The sequence below is a fragment of the Ranitomeya imitator genome, chromosome 1 (assembly GCF_032444005.1).
Source record: "Ranitomeya imitator isolate aRanImi1 chromosome 1, aRanImi1.pri, whole genome shotgun sequence".
Lineage (NCBI taxonomy): Eukaryota > Metazoa > Chordata > Amphibia > Anura > Dendrobatidae > Ranitomeya > Ranitomeya imitator.
Genome location: NC_091282.1, coordinates 663607951 through 663623496, shown reverse-complemented (window position 1 = coordinate 663623496; position 15546 = coordinate 663607951).

Here is a 15546-nt window from a genome sequence, read left to right as displayed (position 1 = left end):
CGCATTCGCAGCCCCTGACCTGACCGTGCCAGAGCAACTGATCCATGGAATCGAAGCGGACGAGTACATATATACGGATTGTCCGATGCCAAAGGTTACCAGATACCGTACCGGTCCCTGGATGCAAATGCCCTCAGAACTTCAATAAACCTCAAAGCCATGGAAAATGTATATAGTTAACTGTTTCCTTCTTTTGCTGCTTAAACCCGTTCAGGGTTAACTTTTAAAGGGATCCCTTTGTTTACCCGGGATCCCTATTGTTTCTAAGTTCTTGCACAAGTTTTGCGGTTATCAAGAGACTACCGAATCATGGACGGTGAATGATTCACAAACTGTCCCTGTAAAACGTTTGCACCTTCTTAAAGGTGCTCTCTACTGGTTTTACAAGCAAGAAGACTTTGCGAAGAAACGATTCCTGATGACGACGTGAAAGTTTCTCTTGTCTTAAAGTTTATTAGTGACTTGTTGATTGTTTGCACTACCTCAGAAAAGACTGATTTTTCCTCTTAAAGGGAATGTTTACTTGTTGCACTTTGATAATGTTTACATAGTAGATAGTATGTAGCTAGAAAGTTAGTAAATGATAGAATGTTAATGACGTACTTTAGATAAAAGTAAGGTTTTAGGAAGAAAAATGTGGTAGGCTCATAGGGGTAGACAGAAAGCCCTGCATGTTAAGAAGAAGAATAAAGAAAAGGTTAAAATTGCACATTAAGGGTTAATGATAGTATACCCTTAGAGGGTACTTGCACTTAGTAAGATAGAATACCTGTATGGGTAATTGTATTTCATAGAAACTTAGTAACTGTTCTCATTTATAATATGCATATTGTGAATATGTTTTTGTTTGCAAAGTTCAAGTGTTCTCACCTCCCATAAAGGGAAGCACTGTTAATTTATTTGTTTAAAGCATATCAAAAATTTTGCATGTCTTTTGTTAACCTGTAATTGTTGTGTTCTTTTCCTAGCCCGGGAGTGCTGGATTTAACGGGGGGAGAGTGCAGCGCCCCAGAGTCCTGGTCGTTGCAGTGATGTCGCTCTTCCACCAGGGGGAGTGATGTTACATCTGATGGCACCAAAGGAGTTCACCCTACCAGGTATCACAGCCACACACACACTTCACACGCCGGCCACCAGGGGGAGCAAAAGGTTCAATCTATTAGGCCACTCCTCACACTTGGGTAAAACTGGGGGTTTGGTTAGGAAGTGAGGCAGAGAGAGAAGCTGACTGGAGGGGAAGGTGTTGTGAATTCTGTTGTCGGGCTCCCTCCTGTGGTCATGAATGGTACTTCAGCTGGTTCTGTCCATGGACTTCCTCTGGTGGGTGTTTCTGAGTTTCACAGGTGACTAGGTTAATTCGTTAGCTGCTGCTCTATTTAACTCCACTTAGATCTTTGCTCCATGCCACCTGTCAATGTTCCAGTATTGGTCTAGTTCACTCCTGGATCGTTCTTGTGACCTGTCTTCCCATCAGAAGCTAAGTTCCAGTTTGTATTTCTTGGGTTTGCTATTTTTCTGTCCAGCTTGCTATTTAATTTGTTGTCTTGCTTGCTGGAAGCTCTGGGACGCAGAGGGAGCGCCTCCGCACCGTGAGTCGGTGCGGAGGGTCTTTTTGCGCCCTCTGCGTGGTCTTTTTGTAGGTTTTTGTGCTGACCGCAAAGTAACCTTTCCTATCCTCGGTCTGTTCAGTAAGTCGGGCCTCACTTTGCTAAATCTATTTCATCTCTGTGTTTGTATTTTCATCTTTACTCACCGTCATTATATGTGGGGGGCTGCCTTTTCCTTTGGGGAATTTCTCTGAGGCAAGGTAGGCTTTATTTTTCTATCTTCAGGGCTAGCTAGTTTATTAGGCTGTGCCGAGTTGCATAGGGAGCGTTAGGCGCAATCCACGGCTATTTCTAGTGTGTTTGATAGGTTTAGGGATTGCGGTCAGCAGAGTTCCCACGTCCCAGAGCTCGTCCTTATTATCAGTAACTATCAGGTCATTCCGTGTGCTCTTAACCACCAGGTCCATTATTGTCCTGATCACCAGGTCATAACAGGAAGGAGATAGTCAGGAGGAGAGGAGAGGAGCAGACTGGGCTCGGCCCGGGAAGGAAAGAAGGACCCGGTACCGAGTACCTCATTGCCCTTACGTGGGGGCAATTTATTTACATTCAACACATCTGAATCTAGGCCAGGAGGGGAGCTCTGAACCCGGATTCAGGGGAGCATCCCTTAGCTATATGTATCCTGTTCTGGAGGAGGAGCCAGTTAGTCTTAGGGAGTCTGGGAGAGGAGAGGAGAAGGACGTCTGGAGCAGATGTAGGGGCCGTGCAGCCACGAGGGAGCTGCTACCCCTGGAAGGAGAGATATCATGAGGAGTTGAATTATGAAGGAGCTTAGAGGGAAGATGCACAGTGGAGGAAAGGGCTCAGGAGGAGATCAGCGAAAAGACACCCTCAGAGCCAGAGCGCAGAAGCCGGGTACCGAGAGTCCGAGGTCGTTTTCTTCTCCAGGATGCGCGGCAGAACCAGAGGGCATAGGACTATAAGTCAATTGCCCGTAACAAGTCTGAGGTGAAGCAGTAAGCCAAAGAGCTGCATCATCTAAGAGATCCTATAAACAGGCTCGAACTGCCTATCGTACTGACATCTGTCTTAGGGCAGGAGAGAGGGGACCCTGTCAGCAAGCTTTAAGCTGCAGGGACCTCGCCATGTGGTGCAATTAGGAAAGGCTTACGGACCTCACCTGAAGTGGGATCCCTTATTGCCTCTAAGCCGGCTGGACTTCAGCTTCCCTGCACCTGGTACCCTGGACTGCTACTGTCAGTAAACCAGGTAAAAGACTGCAAACTCTGTGTCCTCCAATTATTCGTCGGCATACACCACCTTTGCCACACACCGTGGGAGCCCTGGGGACATACTTCACCTGTGGGAAGTTATACCATCTAGCTGCCATACCATCACCCCAGAGGACCCCTTTAAGCAGCGACGGTCCCACTGACTGAATACCACAGGTGGTGTCACGAACAATAGAATTTATTCTTAAAACCCCTAAAAGACTTTCCCTTTAATTGGGCACCCAGGGCCACGGATCGGGTCGCAGCCACCGTGACATCCCTTTAAGAATGACCAGACCCGGTACCGAGTACCCCAAGGCCCTGGTGGGTGTTCCATTACCACCAGTACTCACAACCCTGGCGGAGCCTGAAAGAGCTGCACTGCTGAAAAAGATGGTGGCGCCACCCAGCAGGTGTACAGAAGGCCATCTTTTCTGTGGCCATTTGGTACATCTGAATTTGCCAGTACCCTTTCTTTAAGTCTATGGTGGTGCTGTATCTTGCTGACCCCATGAGATAGGCATCAAACTTGGACACCTCATTCATCTTACAGTAATTATTAAAAAAAACTACCATTTTCCATTTGGCTTCGGTTCGGTTCAAGGACAATGGGACTGGACCATCTGCTCTTTGACTTTTTGATGACGCACAGGGTCAATATTTTTCTGGCCTCCTTCAAAATCACTTAATGGCGGGCTTCAGGGATTCGATGTGGCTTCAGGTATATCCACATGTGCAGTTCCATCAGAACAGTCAGTCATCCCCTTGCTCTTGAGTAATCCCCTTTATCATGGTGATATTTTCAAATGCCCCCTTTAGCCTAATGTCCTCTAGTTGAGCAGTCACAAAGTTCTTCCCGGAAGCCCCCCAACTCAGGAATGTCAGCCTCGGGGGTCACTTTGCACTGACAAGGTCCAACAGCCAGAAACACCATGTCTGCAAATTGAGATACTGATTTAGCTTTTATCCTAAGTCATGTTACAAGACTCGTTAAAGGGTTGATTGTGACTTGTAGGATCGCTACTTCCAACAGGTGGTGCTATAGAGTTCAAGTCCTGTTTTTCTCTGAAGAGGCAATTTGCATATTAAATTTCCCAGAGGAGCATTGCACGGCAAATAAGCCTCCTTACCTTGACAAGCCAGAGATGGTATGTCACTCTCCACAAGGAGAAACCTTATCCCTTAGACCTCAAACTGGTTTATTAAAGCACGCTTCATAAACCAGTACAAACAAAAGAAATAGACATATAAACAAAACAACACTATAGTCCTTATAACTGCAGCATTCAAATGCACAGGAAACAGGATTCAACGCTGTTTACCAAGAGCCCACCTCTGGAGGTTAGCTCCCCTCCCTTTACATCTTACATTTATTACATTTATTATGCTCCGGGGTCTAGGGAGACTCTAGAGCAGGGGTCTCAAAGTGCATTCCACGAGGGCTGCAAACCTTTCGTGTTTTCAAGATTTCCTTCGCTTTGCACAAGGTGCTGGAATCATTATCTGTGCAAGTGGTTCAATTATCACCTGTGCAAGACAAGGAAATCCTGAAAACATGACCTGTTTGTGGCCCTCGAGGAATGCAGTTTGAGACCTCTGCTCTAGAGGATAATATGCACAATAAATTTGTGCAGAATAACTTTTCCGCAAATAAAATTTCCTGGAAAATACACACGAACAGTCAAATTTTACCTGATATGCTAATCTCTTCTCTGTACCCATATGTTATGAAAGAAGCATGAGCGGACATACCGCATGTGCAGCCTGTGCGATTGCATCGGGTCCCGGAGGTGAAGGGGGGGCCCTGCAGGGTGGCTAATAATGAGGGAAATCTGACATATTTATCCGGCCCCGAGCCTCCGGGGGACCCCTGGCCAGATTGCCCTCATGTGCGGCAGGCAGGGAAAGATTCCTGCATCTCCGCTGCCTACAAGAGAAAATTGCAGCAAACAGGACTTAAACCATGTGACAGAGGGGGAGTGGCCAGGGATGGATTCAGGCGCTGAGGTGCAAAAAAGGCGAATGGCGCTGGAGAGTAGTCAAACATGCCGAGGACAATAACTGGCGAGGTACAGGAGGGTGAGGCAGAAGGATAGTCAGGTGGAGGCCGGAGGTTAGAAAGTCAAGAGAATCAAACAGACCGTATTGAGCACAGAGAGCAAACAAACAACACGCACACCAGGGGGTCAGGCACAAAGACAAAAGTATAACTGACAGAGAATCCAAGTCCAGCGTGGGTATAAATATCCCTTCCAGGTCCAAAAGGAGGCCACAACAATTAACGCTGAGAGGGCAGGGCATTAACCCTATCCAAACCATGACATGTGTACGTGCGCTGTGTGTGTGTGTGCGTGCATGCATAGCACTGCGGGGCAATGTGCAGAGAGGTGAATGGTGCTGTGTGTGTCTGTGTGTGTGTAGGGGGAGAAGAGGGCAATAATGGGGCTGATGGGGAGAAGGCAATGATGGAGTGATGGAGAGGGCAATAATGAGCATGGTGGGGTAGGAAGAAATGATGGAAGTGGTGGAATGGAAAAGGATGGGGATGGTGGGGGAGGAGGAAAGGATGGATGTGGTGAAAAGGGCAATGATGGGGCTGATGGGGAAAAGGCAATGATGGGGTGATTGAGAGGGCAATGATGAGGATGGTGGTGGAGGAGTAAATGATGGAATTTGTGGAATGGGCAAGGATGGGATAGTGGGGGAGGAGGAAATAATGGAGGTGGTGGAATGGGCAATGAACCCCGATCATTGCCCATTCCACCACCTCCATTATGGAGGAAGTGGTGGAAGTGATGGAAATGGAAATGATGGAAGTGGTGGAATAGACAATGATGTGGGGAGAGAATGCAATGATGGATGTGGTGGAAAGGGCAATAATGTGGGTGGAGGGGGAGGAAATGATGGAGGTGGTGGAATGGGCAAGGATGATGGTGGTGGAAAGGACAATGATGATGGTGGAGGGGAGGAGGAAATGATGGAGGTGGTGGAATGGGCAAAGATGGTGGTGGTGGAAAGGACAATGATGGATGTGGTGGAAAGGGCAATGATGGGGATGGTAGGGGAGAAGGAAGTGATTGATGTGGTGGAAAGAGCTATGATGGGTTGGTGGTGAAAATGCAATGATGGTGGTGGTGGAAAGGACAATGATGGTGGTGATGGAAAGGGCAATAATGGGGATGGTGGGGGAGGAAGAAATGATGGAGATGGTGGAATGGACAATAATGGGAGTGGTGCAGGAAAATACAATGATGGGGATGGTGGGGGAGGAGGAAATGATGAAGGTTGTGGAACGGGCAATGATATGGGGTGGTTGGCGAGAAAGCAATGATAGTGGTGGTGGAGAAGGCAATGATGGAGGTGGTGAAGAGGGCAATGATGGGGTGGGGGAGAGGACAATAATGGGATGCAGGGGAGGAGGACAATGAAGGGTGTTGGGGATTGGGATGGGAGGAAGGGGGACTCATAATGAAATTAGGAACAGGGGAGGTGGAGGAAGACATTATTAACGCTTATTGTGTCTAAGGCAGTCCCTGAGTATAGAGTGTACGTACTTATTATGTATAACACAGTCCCTTAGTATATAGTGTACGCACTAATTCTGTATAACACCATCCTTAGTTACATAGTTTCCTCTTTTATTATGTATAACATCATCCCTTATTACTTACTATCCTCTATAGTAATATATGATGCCATACCTTATTATATAGCTTCCTCTGCTGTTATGTACAGTGCTATCTTTTATATAGTGTATTCTTGGTTTTTTTCTTATTCACAGCGCCCTTTTATTACATAGTCCCCACTCTTTTTAGATATAAAATGACTGCTGATGTAGGAGTCGGTGACCAGATGACCAGTTCATCAGCTCCTCCATTAGAAAAGAAGCTTTCCCATGCTCCATCAGCCATCATTGCATTATACTTCTAGCAAGACAGGACGGTATGTAAAAAAAAACAGAGCTCTATATAATCCAATATGTAAGGAACAGCACTGTATAACAAGAGAGGGCACTGTATAATAAGGGACGGCAATATACAAAATAAAGGAGACTATGTAACATATATACATGTATATGTGTGGATATATATATATACACACATATATATATATATATATATATATATATACAGTTAGGTCCATATATATTTGGACAGAAACATCATTTTTCTAATTTTGGTTATAGTCCTTACCACAATAAATTTTAAGCAAAACAATTCAGATGCAGTTGAAGTTCAAACTTTCAGCTTTCATTTGAGGGCATCCACATTAAAATTGGATGAAGGGTTTAGAAGTTTCAGCTCCTTAACATGTGCCACTCTGTTTTTAAAACGGCCAAAAGTAATTGGACAGATTCAATAATTTTAAATAAAATGTTCATTTTTAGTACTTGGTTGAAAACCCTTTGTTGGCAATAACTGCCTGAAGTCTTGATCTCATGGACATCACCAGACGCAGTGTTTCCCCCTTTTTGATGCTCTGCCAGGCCTTCACTGCGGTGGTTTTCAGTTGCTATTTGTTTGTGGGCCTTTCTGTCTGAAGTTTAGTCTTTAACAAGTGAAATGCATGCTCAATTGGGTTGAGATCAGGTGACTGACTTGGCCATTCAAGAATATTCCACTTCTTTGCTTTAATAAACTCCTGGGTTGCTTTGGCTTTATGTTTTGGGTCATTGGTCGTTGTTTCATACTACAAATGGACAATCAGTTTTGCTGCATTTGGCTGGATCTGAGCACACAGTATGTCTCTGAAGACCTCAGAATTCATTCGGCTGCTTCTGTCCTGTGTCACATCATCAATAAACACTAGTGACCCAGTGCCACTGGCAGCCATGCATGCCCAAGCCATCACACTGCCTCCGCCGTGTTTTACAGATGATGGGGCATGCTTTGGATCATGAGCTGTACCACGCCTTCGCCATACTTTCCTCTTTCCATCATTCTGGTAGAGGTTGATCTTGGTTTCATCTGTCCAAAGAATGTTCTTCCAGAACTGTGCTGGCTTTTTTAGATGTTTTTTTAGCAAAGTCCAGTCTAGCCTTTTTCTTCTTGATGCTTATGAGTGGCTTGCACCGTGCAGTGAACCCTCTGTATTTACTTTCATGCAGTTTTCTCTTTATGGTAGATTTGGATATTGATACGCCTACCTCCTGGAGAGTGTTGTTCACTTGGTTGGCTGTTGTGAAGGGGTTTCTCTTCACCATGGAGATAATTCTGCGATCATCCACCACTGTTGTCTTCTGTGGGCGCCCAGGTCTTTTTGCATTGATGAGTTCACCGGTGCTTTCTTTCTTTCTCAGGATGTACCAAACTGTAGATTTTGCCACTCGTAATATTGTAGCAATTTCTCGGATGGGTTTTTTCTGTTTTCGCAGCTTAAGGATGGCTTGTTTCAACTGCATGGAGAGCTCCTCTGACTGCATGTTTACTTCACAGCAAAACCTTCCAAATGCAAGCACCACACCTCAAATCAACTCCAGGCCTTTTATCTGCTTAATTGAGAATGACATAACGAAGGGATTGCCCACACCTTTCCATGAAATAGCCATGGAGTCAATTGTCCAATTACTTTTGGTCCCTTTAAAAACAGGGTGGCACTTGTTAAGGAGCTGAAACTCCTAAACTCTTCATCCAATTTTAATTTGGATACCTTCAAATGAAAGCTGAAAGTCTGAATTTCAACTGCACCTGAATTGTTTTGTTTAAAATTCATTGTGGTAATGTCTAGAACCAAAATTAGAAAAATGTTTTCTCTGTCCAAATATATACAGTTAGGGCCAGAAATATTTGGACAGTGACACAATTTTCGCGAGTTGGGCTCTGCATGCCACCACATTGGATTTGAAATGAAACCTCTACAACAGAATTCAAGTGCAGATTGTAACGTTTAATTTGAAGGGTTGAACAAAAATATCTGATAGAAAATGTAGGAATTGTACACATTTCTTTACAAACACTCCACATTTTAGGAGGTCAAAAGTAATTGGACAAATAAACATAACCCAAACAAAATATTTTTATTTTCAATATTTTGTTGCAAATCCTTTGGAGGCAATCACTGCCTTAAGTCTGGAACCCATGGACATCACCAAACGCTGGGTTTCCTCCTTCTTAATGCTTTGCCAGGCCTTTACAGCTGCAGCCTTCAGGTCTTGCTTGTTTGTGGGTCTTTCCGTCTTAAGTCTGGATTTGAGCAAGTGAAATGCATGCTCAATTGGGTTTAGATCTGGAGATTGACTTGGCCATTGCAGAATGTTCCACTTTTTGGCACTCATGAACTCCTGGGTAGCTTTGGCTGTATGCTTGGGGTCATTGTCCATCTGTACTATGAAGCGCCGTCCAATCAACTTTGCAGCATTTGGCTGAATCTGGGCTGAAAGTATATCCCGGTACACTTCAGAATTCATCCGGCTACTCTTGTCTGCTCTTATGTCATCAATAAACACAAGTGACCCAGTGCCATTGAAAGCCATGCATGCCCATGCCATCACGTTGCCTCCACCATGTTTTACAGAGGATGTGGTGTGCCTTGGATCATGTGCCGTTCCCTTTCTTCTCCAAACTTTTTTCTTCCCATCATTCTGGTACAGGTTGATCTTTGTCTCATCTGTCCATAGAATACTTTTCCAGAACTGAGCTGGCTTCTTGAGGTGTTTTTCTGCAAATTTAACTCTGGCCTGTCTATTTTTGTTATTGATGAATGGTTTGCATCTAGATGTGAACCCTTTGTATTTACTGTCATGGAGTTTTCTCTTTACTGTTGACTTAGAGACAGATACACCTACTTCACTGAGAGTGTTCTGGACTTCAGTTGATATTGTGAACGGGTTCTTCTTCACCAAATTAAGTATGCGGCGATCATCCACCACTGTTGTCATCTGTGGACGCCCAGGCCTTTTTGAGTTCCCAAGCTCACCAGTCAATTCCTTTTTTCTCAGAATGTACCCAACTGTTGATTTTGCTACTCCAAGCATGTCTGCTATCTCTCTGATGGATTTTTTCTTTTTTTTCAGCCTCAGGATGTTCTGCTTCACCTCAATTGAGAGTTCCTTTGACCGCATGTTGTCTGCTCACAGCAACAGCTTCCAAATGCAAAACCACACACCTGGAATCCACCCCTGACCTTTTAACTACTTCATTGATTACAGGTTAACGAGGGAGACGCCTTCAGAGTTAATTGCAGCCCTTAGAGTCCATTGTCCAATTACTTTTGGTCCCTTGAAAAAGAGGACGCTATGCATTACAGAGCTATGATTCCTAAACCCTTTCTCCGATTTGGATGTGGAAACTATCATATTGCAGCTGGGAGTGTGCACTTTCAGCCCATATTATATATATAATTGTATTTCTGAACATGTTTTTGTAAACAGCTAAAATAACAAAACTTGTGTCACTGTCCAAATATTTCTGGACCTAACTGTATGGACCTAACTGTATATATATATATATATATATATAGCTTTGTCGCTATAAAAGGACCCCCCTCCATTTATTGCACAGGGGCCCCAAGCTGTCAGTGTCTGCCCCTGGAAAGAAGGGATTGTATTTTATTTTACATTTTTATGGTTTAACTTTTTCATTGAGTAACTGTTATTGAGTCATTTTGTTCATTGCCAAATTTCTTGTTTTGTAATCAAATTTTTTTCACTGAAATCTGAACTGTTGGCTCTTTCAAGTCCTTTATTGGCTATTCACTTATAAATGGATATACTTAGCAAAGTGCTGCAAAGTTATATGTGCCAAAAAAGTAAAAATCCCTATGTTGTGTTATGATGTGTCTTAGATATTTTGCACCTTCCTCAACAGTTTTCTAGTGTCCAAAAAATTGAATATGGCAGAAAGATTTTTTTCTTGGTAAATGTTGTTTGCTGATCAGCGGTCTTTTCTTATCCTGTTTACACAGTCAGGCCGGCGTCACACTAGCGAGTTTTACGGACGTATGAGTGCAGAAAATACGTCCAGAAAAAAACGCATTGCACACGGCCCAATGATTCTCTGTGGGCCAGCTCCTATCTGCCGTATATTACGCTTCCGTAATATACGGTATGTTACGGGCATAGAAAATCGCAGCATGCTGCGTTAGTCAGCGTATTGCGCAAAAAATACACCAATGAAAGTCTATGGGGCGAGAAAATTACGGATTACACACGGACCATGCGTGTGACTTGCGAGAAATACGCAGCGGTGTTCTATAGAGAATGCGGTAATTCAGTGCGGTGTACAGTAAAATCGCACTGACAGAATAGAATAGGTAGAATAAATGTGTACATATAGTATAGGTATATATATATATATATATGTCAGTGAGACATATATATATATATATATATATTTAATTCAGTGCTAGATGGCAGAAAAGCCATATTCTCAACTTTTCAGAATATTTTCCCACGCTCGAGTTCATATGAGTTCATCCAGCAGAGGGCGCATCACCGCGACTCGAGGTAACTACAGTACATTCCCCTGCATTCCATTCATTCACCAAGGTTTACAGTTAGGAGCACAGCTGCATTAGCAGAGCTCCTGGGTGTAAAATGATTTAACCCCTTCAGATGGATTTACAGCATGGGACAAGACTGTAACGACGGAAGGTATGGAATATTGTTGTTTGTTTTTTTAACTTTGTTTCAGGTAACAAGGGTCTTTTTCATTAAAATACTTTGTAATAATGTGTGTGTGTTTTATTAACCATTTCGTACTATTGGATCAATAATGGATAGGTGTCATAATTGACGCCTCTCCATTATTAACCTGGCTTAGTATCACCTTACAATAGCAAGGTGACATTAACCCTTCATTACCCCATATCCCACCGCTACACGGGAGTGGGAAGAGAGAGGCTAAGTGCCAGAATAGGTGCATCTTCGGCCGGCGTCACACACAGCGTAAAACAATACGGTCCGTATATTACGGCCGTAATACACTGAAAAGTCCCGAAAAAAGTGGTCCGTAGCTCCTCCGTAGGCAGGGTGTGTCAGCGTTTTTTGCGCATGGCATCCTCCGTATGTAATCCGTATGGCATCCGTACTGCGTGGTTTTCTCGCAGGCTAGCAAAACCAACATACCGCTATAGAAGTGATCCATGTGTCCCAAAAAGAAAAGAAAATATATATATACTGTCTATATATATATATATATATATATATATATATATATATATGTCAGTAGACACATATATTAGAGAGAAAAGCCGGTAATTCAGTGCGGTGTACAGTAAAATCACACTGACAGCTTACAGTAGAATAGGTAGAATAAATGTGTACACATAGAATAGGTATATATATATATATATGTCAGTGAGACACATATATGTATATATATTAATATTTATTCCAGCGCTAGACAGCTTGAAAGCCGGTAATTCAATTACCGGCTTTTTCCTTCTCCTTCCTAAAACCCGACATGATTTGAGACATGGTTTACATACAGTAAACCATGTCTTCTCTCCATTTTTTTTGCAGATTCCACACTACTAATGTCAGTAGTGTGTATCTGCAAAATTTGGCCGTTCTAGCTCTTAAAATAAAGGGTTAAATGGCGGAAAAAATTGGCGTGGGCTCCCGCGCAATTTTCTCCGCCAGAGTAGTAAAGCCAGTGACTGAGGGCAGATATTAATAGCCTGGAGAGGGTCCATGGTTATTGGCCCCCCCCCTGGCTAAAAATATCTGCCCCCAGCCACCCCAGAAAAGGCACATCTGGAAGATGCGCCTATTCTGGCACTTGGCCACTCTCTTCCCATTCCCGTGTAGCGGTGGGATATGGGGTAATGAAGGGTTAATGCCACCTTGCTATTGTAAGGGGACATTAAGCCTAATTAATAATGGAGAGGCGTCAATTATGACACCTATCCATTATTAATCCAATTGTAGTGAAGGGTTAAATAAAACACAAACACATTATTTAAAATTATTTTAATGAAATAAAAACAATGGGTGTTGCAGTATTTTATTCAACGCCCAATCCAGTCACTGAAGACCCTCGTTCTGTGAGTAAAAAAACATAATAAACCAACAATATACTTACCCTCCGCAGATCTGTAACGTCCAACGATGTAAATCCTTCTGAAGGGGTTAAAACATTTTGCAGCAAGGAGCTGTGCTAATGCAGGCTGCTCCTCGCTGCAAAACCCCAGGGAATGAGGCTAAAAATAGATCAATGATCTATATTTAGCTTTATTTGCGGTGAGGCGCCCTCTGCTGGCTGTTCATAGATCGTGGGAAATTACCTAGAAAGCTCCCTGGCTTACCTAGAAAGCAATGATAGTGGTGGTGGAGAAGGCAATGATGGAGGTGGTGAAGAGGGCAATGATGGGGTGGGGGAGAGGACAATAATGGGATGCAGGGGAGGAGGACAATGAAGGGTGTTGGGGATTGGGATGGGAGGAAGGGGGACTCATAATGAAATTAGGAACAGGGGAGGTGGAGGAAGACATTATTAACGCTTATTGTGTCTAAGGCAGTCCCTGAGTATAGAGTGTACGTACTTATTATGTATAACACAGTCCCTTAGTATATAGTGTACGCACTAATTCTGTATAACACCATCCTTAGTTACATAGTTTCCTCTTTTATTATGTATAACATCATCCCTTATTACTTACTATCCTCTATAGTAATATATGATGCCATACCTTATTATATAGCTTCCTCTGCTGTTATGTACAGTGCTATCTTTTATATAGTGTATTCTTGGTTTTTTTCTTATTCACAGCGCCCTTTTATTACATAGTCCCCACTCTTTTTAGATATAAAATGACTGCTGATGTAGGAGTCGGTGACCAGATGACCAGTTCATCAGCTCCTCCATTAGAAAAGAAGCTTTCCCATGCTCCATCAGCCATCATTGCATTATACTTCTAGCAAGACAGGACGGTATGTAAAAAAAAACAGAGCTCTATATAATCCAATATGTAAGGAACAGCACTGTATAACAAGAGAGGGCACTGTATAATAAGGGACGGCAATATACAAAATAAAGGAGACTATGTAACATATATACATGTATATGTGTGGATATATATATATACACACATATATATATATATATATATATATATATACAGTTAGGTCCATATATATTTGGACAGAAACATCATTTTTCTAATTTTGGTTATAGTCCTTACCACAATAAATTTTAAGCAAAACAATTCAGATGCAGTTGAAGTTCAAACTTTCAGCTTTCATTTGAGGGCATCCACATTAAAATTGGATGAAGGGTTTAGAAGTTTCAGCTCCTTAACATGTGCCACTCTGTTTTTAAAACGGCCAAAAGTAATTGGACAGATTCAATAATTTTAAATAAAATGTTCATTTTTAGTACTTGGTTGAAAACCCTTTGTTGGCAATAACTGCCTGAAGTCTTGATCTCATGGACATCACCAGACGCAGTGTTTCCCCCTTTTTGATGCTCTGCCAGGCCTTCACTGCGGTGGTTTTCAGTTGCTATTTGTTTGTGGGCCTTTCTGTCTGAAGTTTAGTCTTTAACAAGTGAAATGCATGCTCAATTGGGTTGAGATCAGGTGACTGACTTGGCCATTCAAGAATATTCCACTTCTTTGCTTTAATAAACTCCTGGGTTGCTTTGGCTTTATGTTTTGGGTCATTGGTCGTTGTTTCATACTACAAATGGACAATCAGTTTTGCTGCATTTGGCTGGATCTGAGCACACAGTATGTCTCTGAAGACCTCAGAATTCATTCGGCTGCTTCTGTCCTGTGTCACATCATCAATAAACACTAGTGACCCAGTGCCACTGGCAGCCATGCATGCCCAAGCCATCACACTGCCTCCGCCGTGTTTTACAGATGATGGGGCATGCTTTGGATCATGAGCTGTACCACGCCTTCGCCATACTTTCCTCTTTCCATCATTCTGGTAGAGGTTGATCTTGGTTTCATCTGTCCAAAGAATGTTCTTCCAGAACTGTGCTGGCTTTTTTAGATGTTTTTTTAGCAAAGTCCAGTCTAGCCTTTTTCTTCTTGATGCTTATGAGTGGCTTGCACCGTGCAGTGAACCCTCTGTATTTACTTTCATGCAGTTTTCTCTTTATGGTAGATTTGGATATTGATACGCCTACCTCCTGGAGAGTGTTGTTCACTTGGTTGGCTGTTGTGAAGGGGTTTCTCTTCACCATGGAGATAATTCTGCGATCATCCACCACTGTTGTCTTCTGTGGGCGCCCAGGTCTTTTTGCATTGATGAGTTCACCGGTGCTTTCTTTCTTTCTCAGGATGTACCAAACTGTAGATTTTGCCACTCGTAATATTGTAGCAATTTCTCGGATGGGTTTTTTCTGTTTTCGCAGCTTAAGGATGGCTTGTTTCAACTGCATGGAGAGCTCCTCTGACTGCATGTTTACTTCACAGCAAAACCTTCCAAATGCAAGCACCACACCTCAAATCAACTCCAGGCCTTTTATCTGCTTAATTGAGAATGACATAACGAAGGGATTGCCCACACCTTTCCATGAAATAGCCATGGAGTCAATTGTCCAATTACTTTTGGTCCCTTTAAAAACAGGGTGGCACTTGTTAAGGAGCTGAAACTCCTAAACTCTTCATCCAATTTTAATTTGGATACCTTCAAATGAAAGCTGAAAGTCTGAATTTCAACTGCACCTGAATTGTTTTGTTTAAAATTCATTGTGGTAATGTCTAGAACCAAAATTAGAAAAATGTTTTCTCTGTCCAAATATATACAGTTAGGGCCAGAAATATTTGGACAGTGA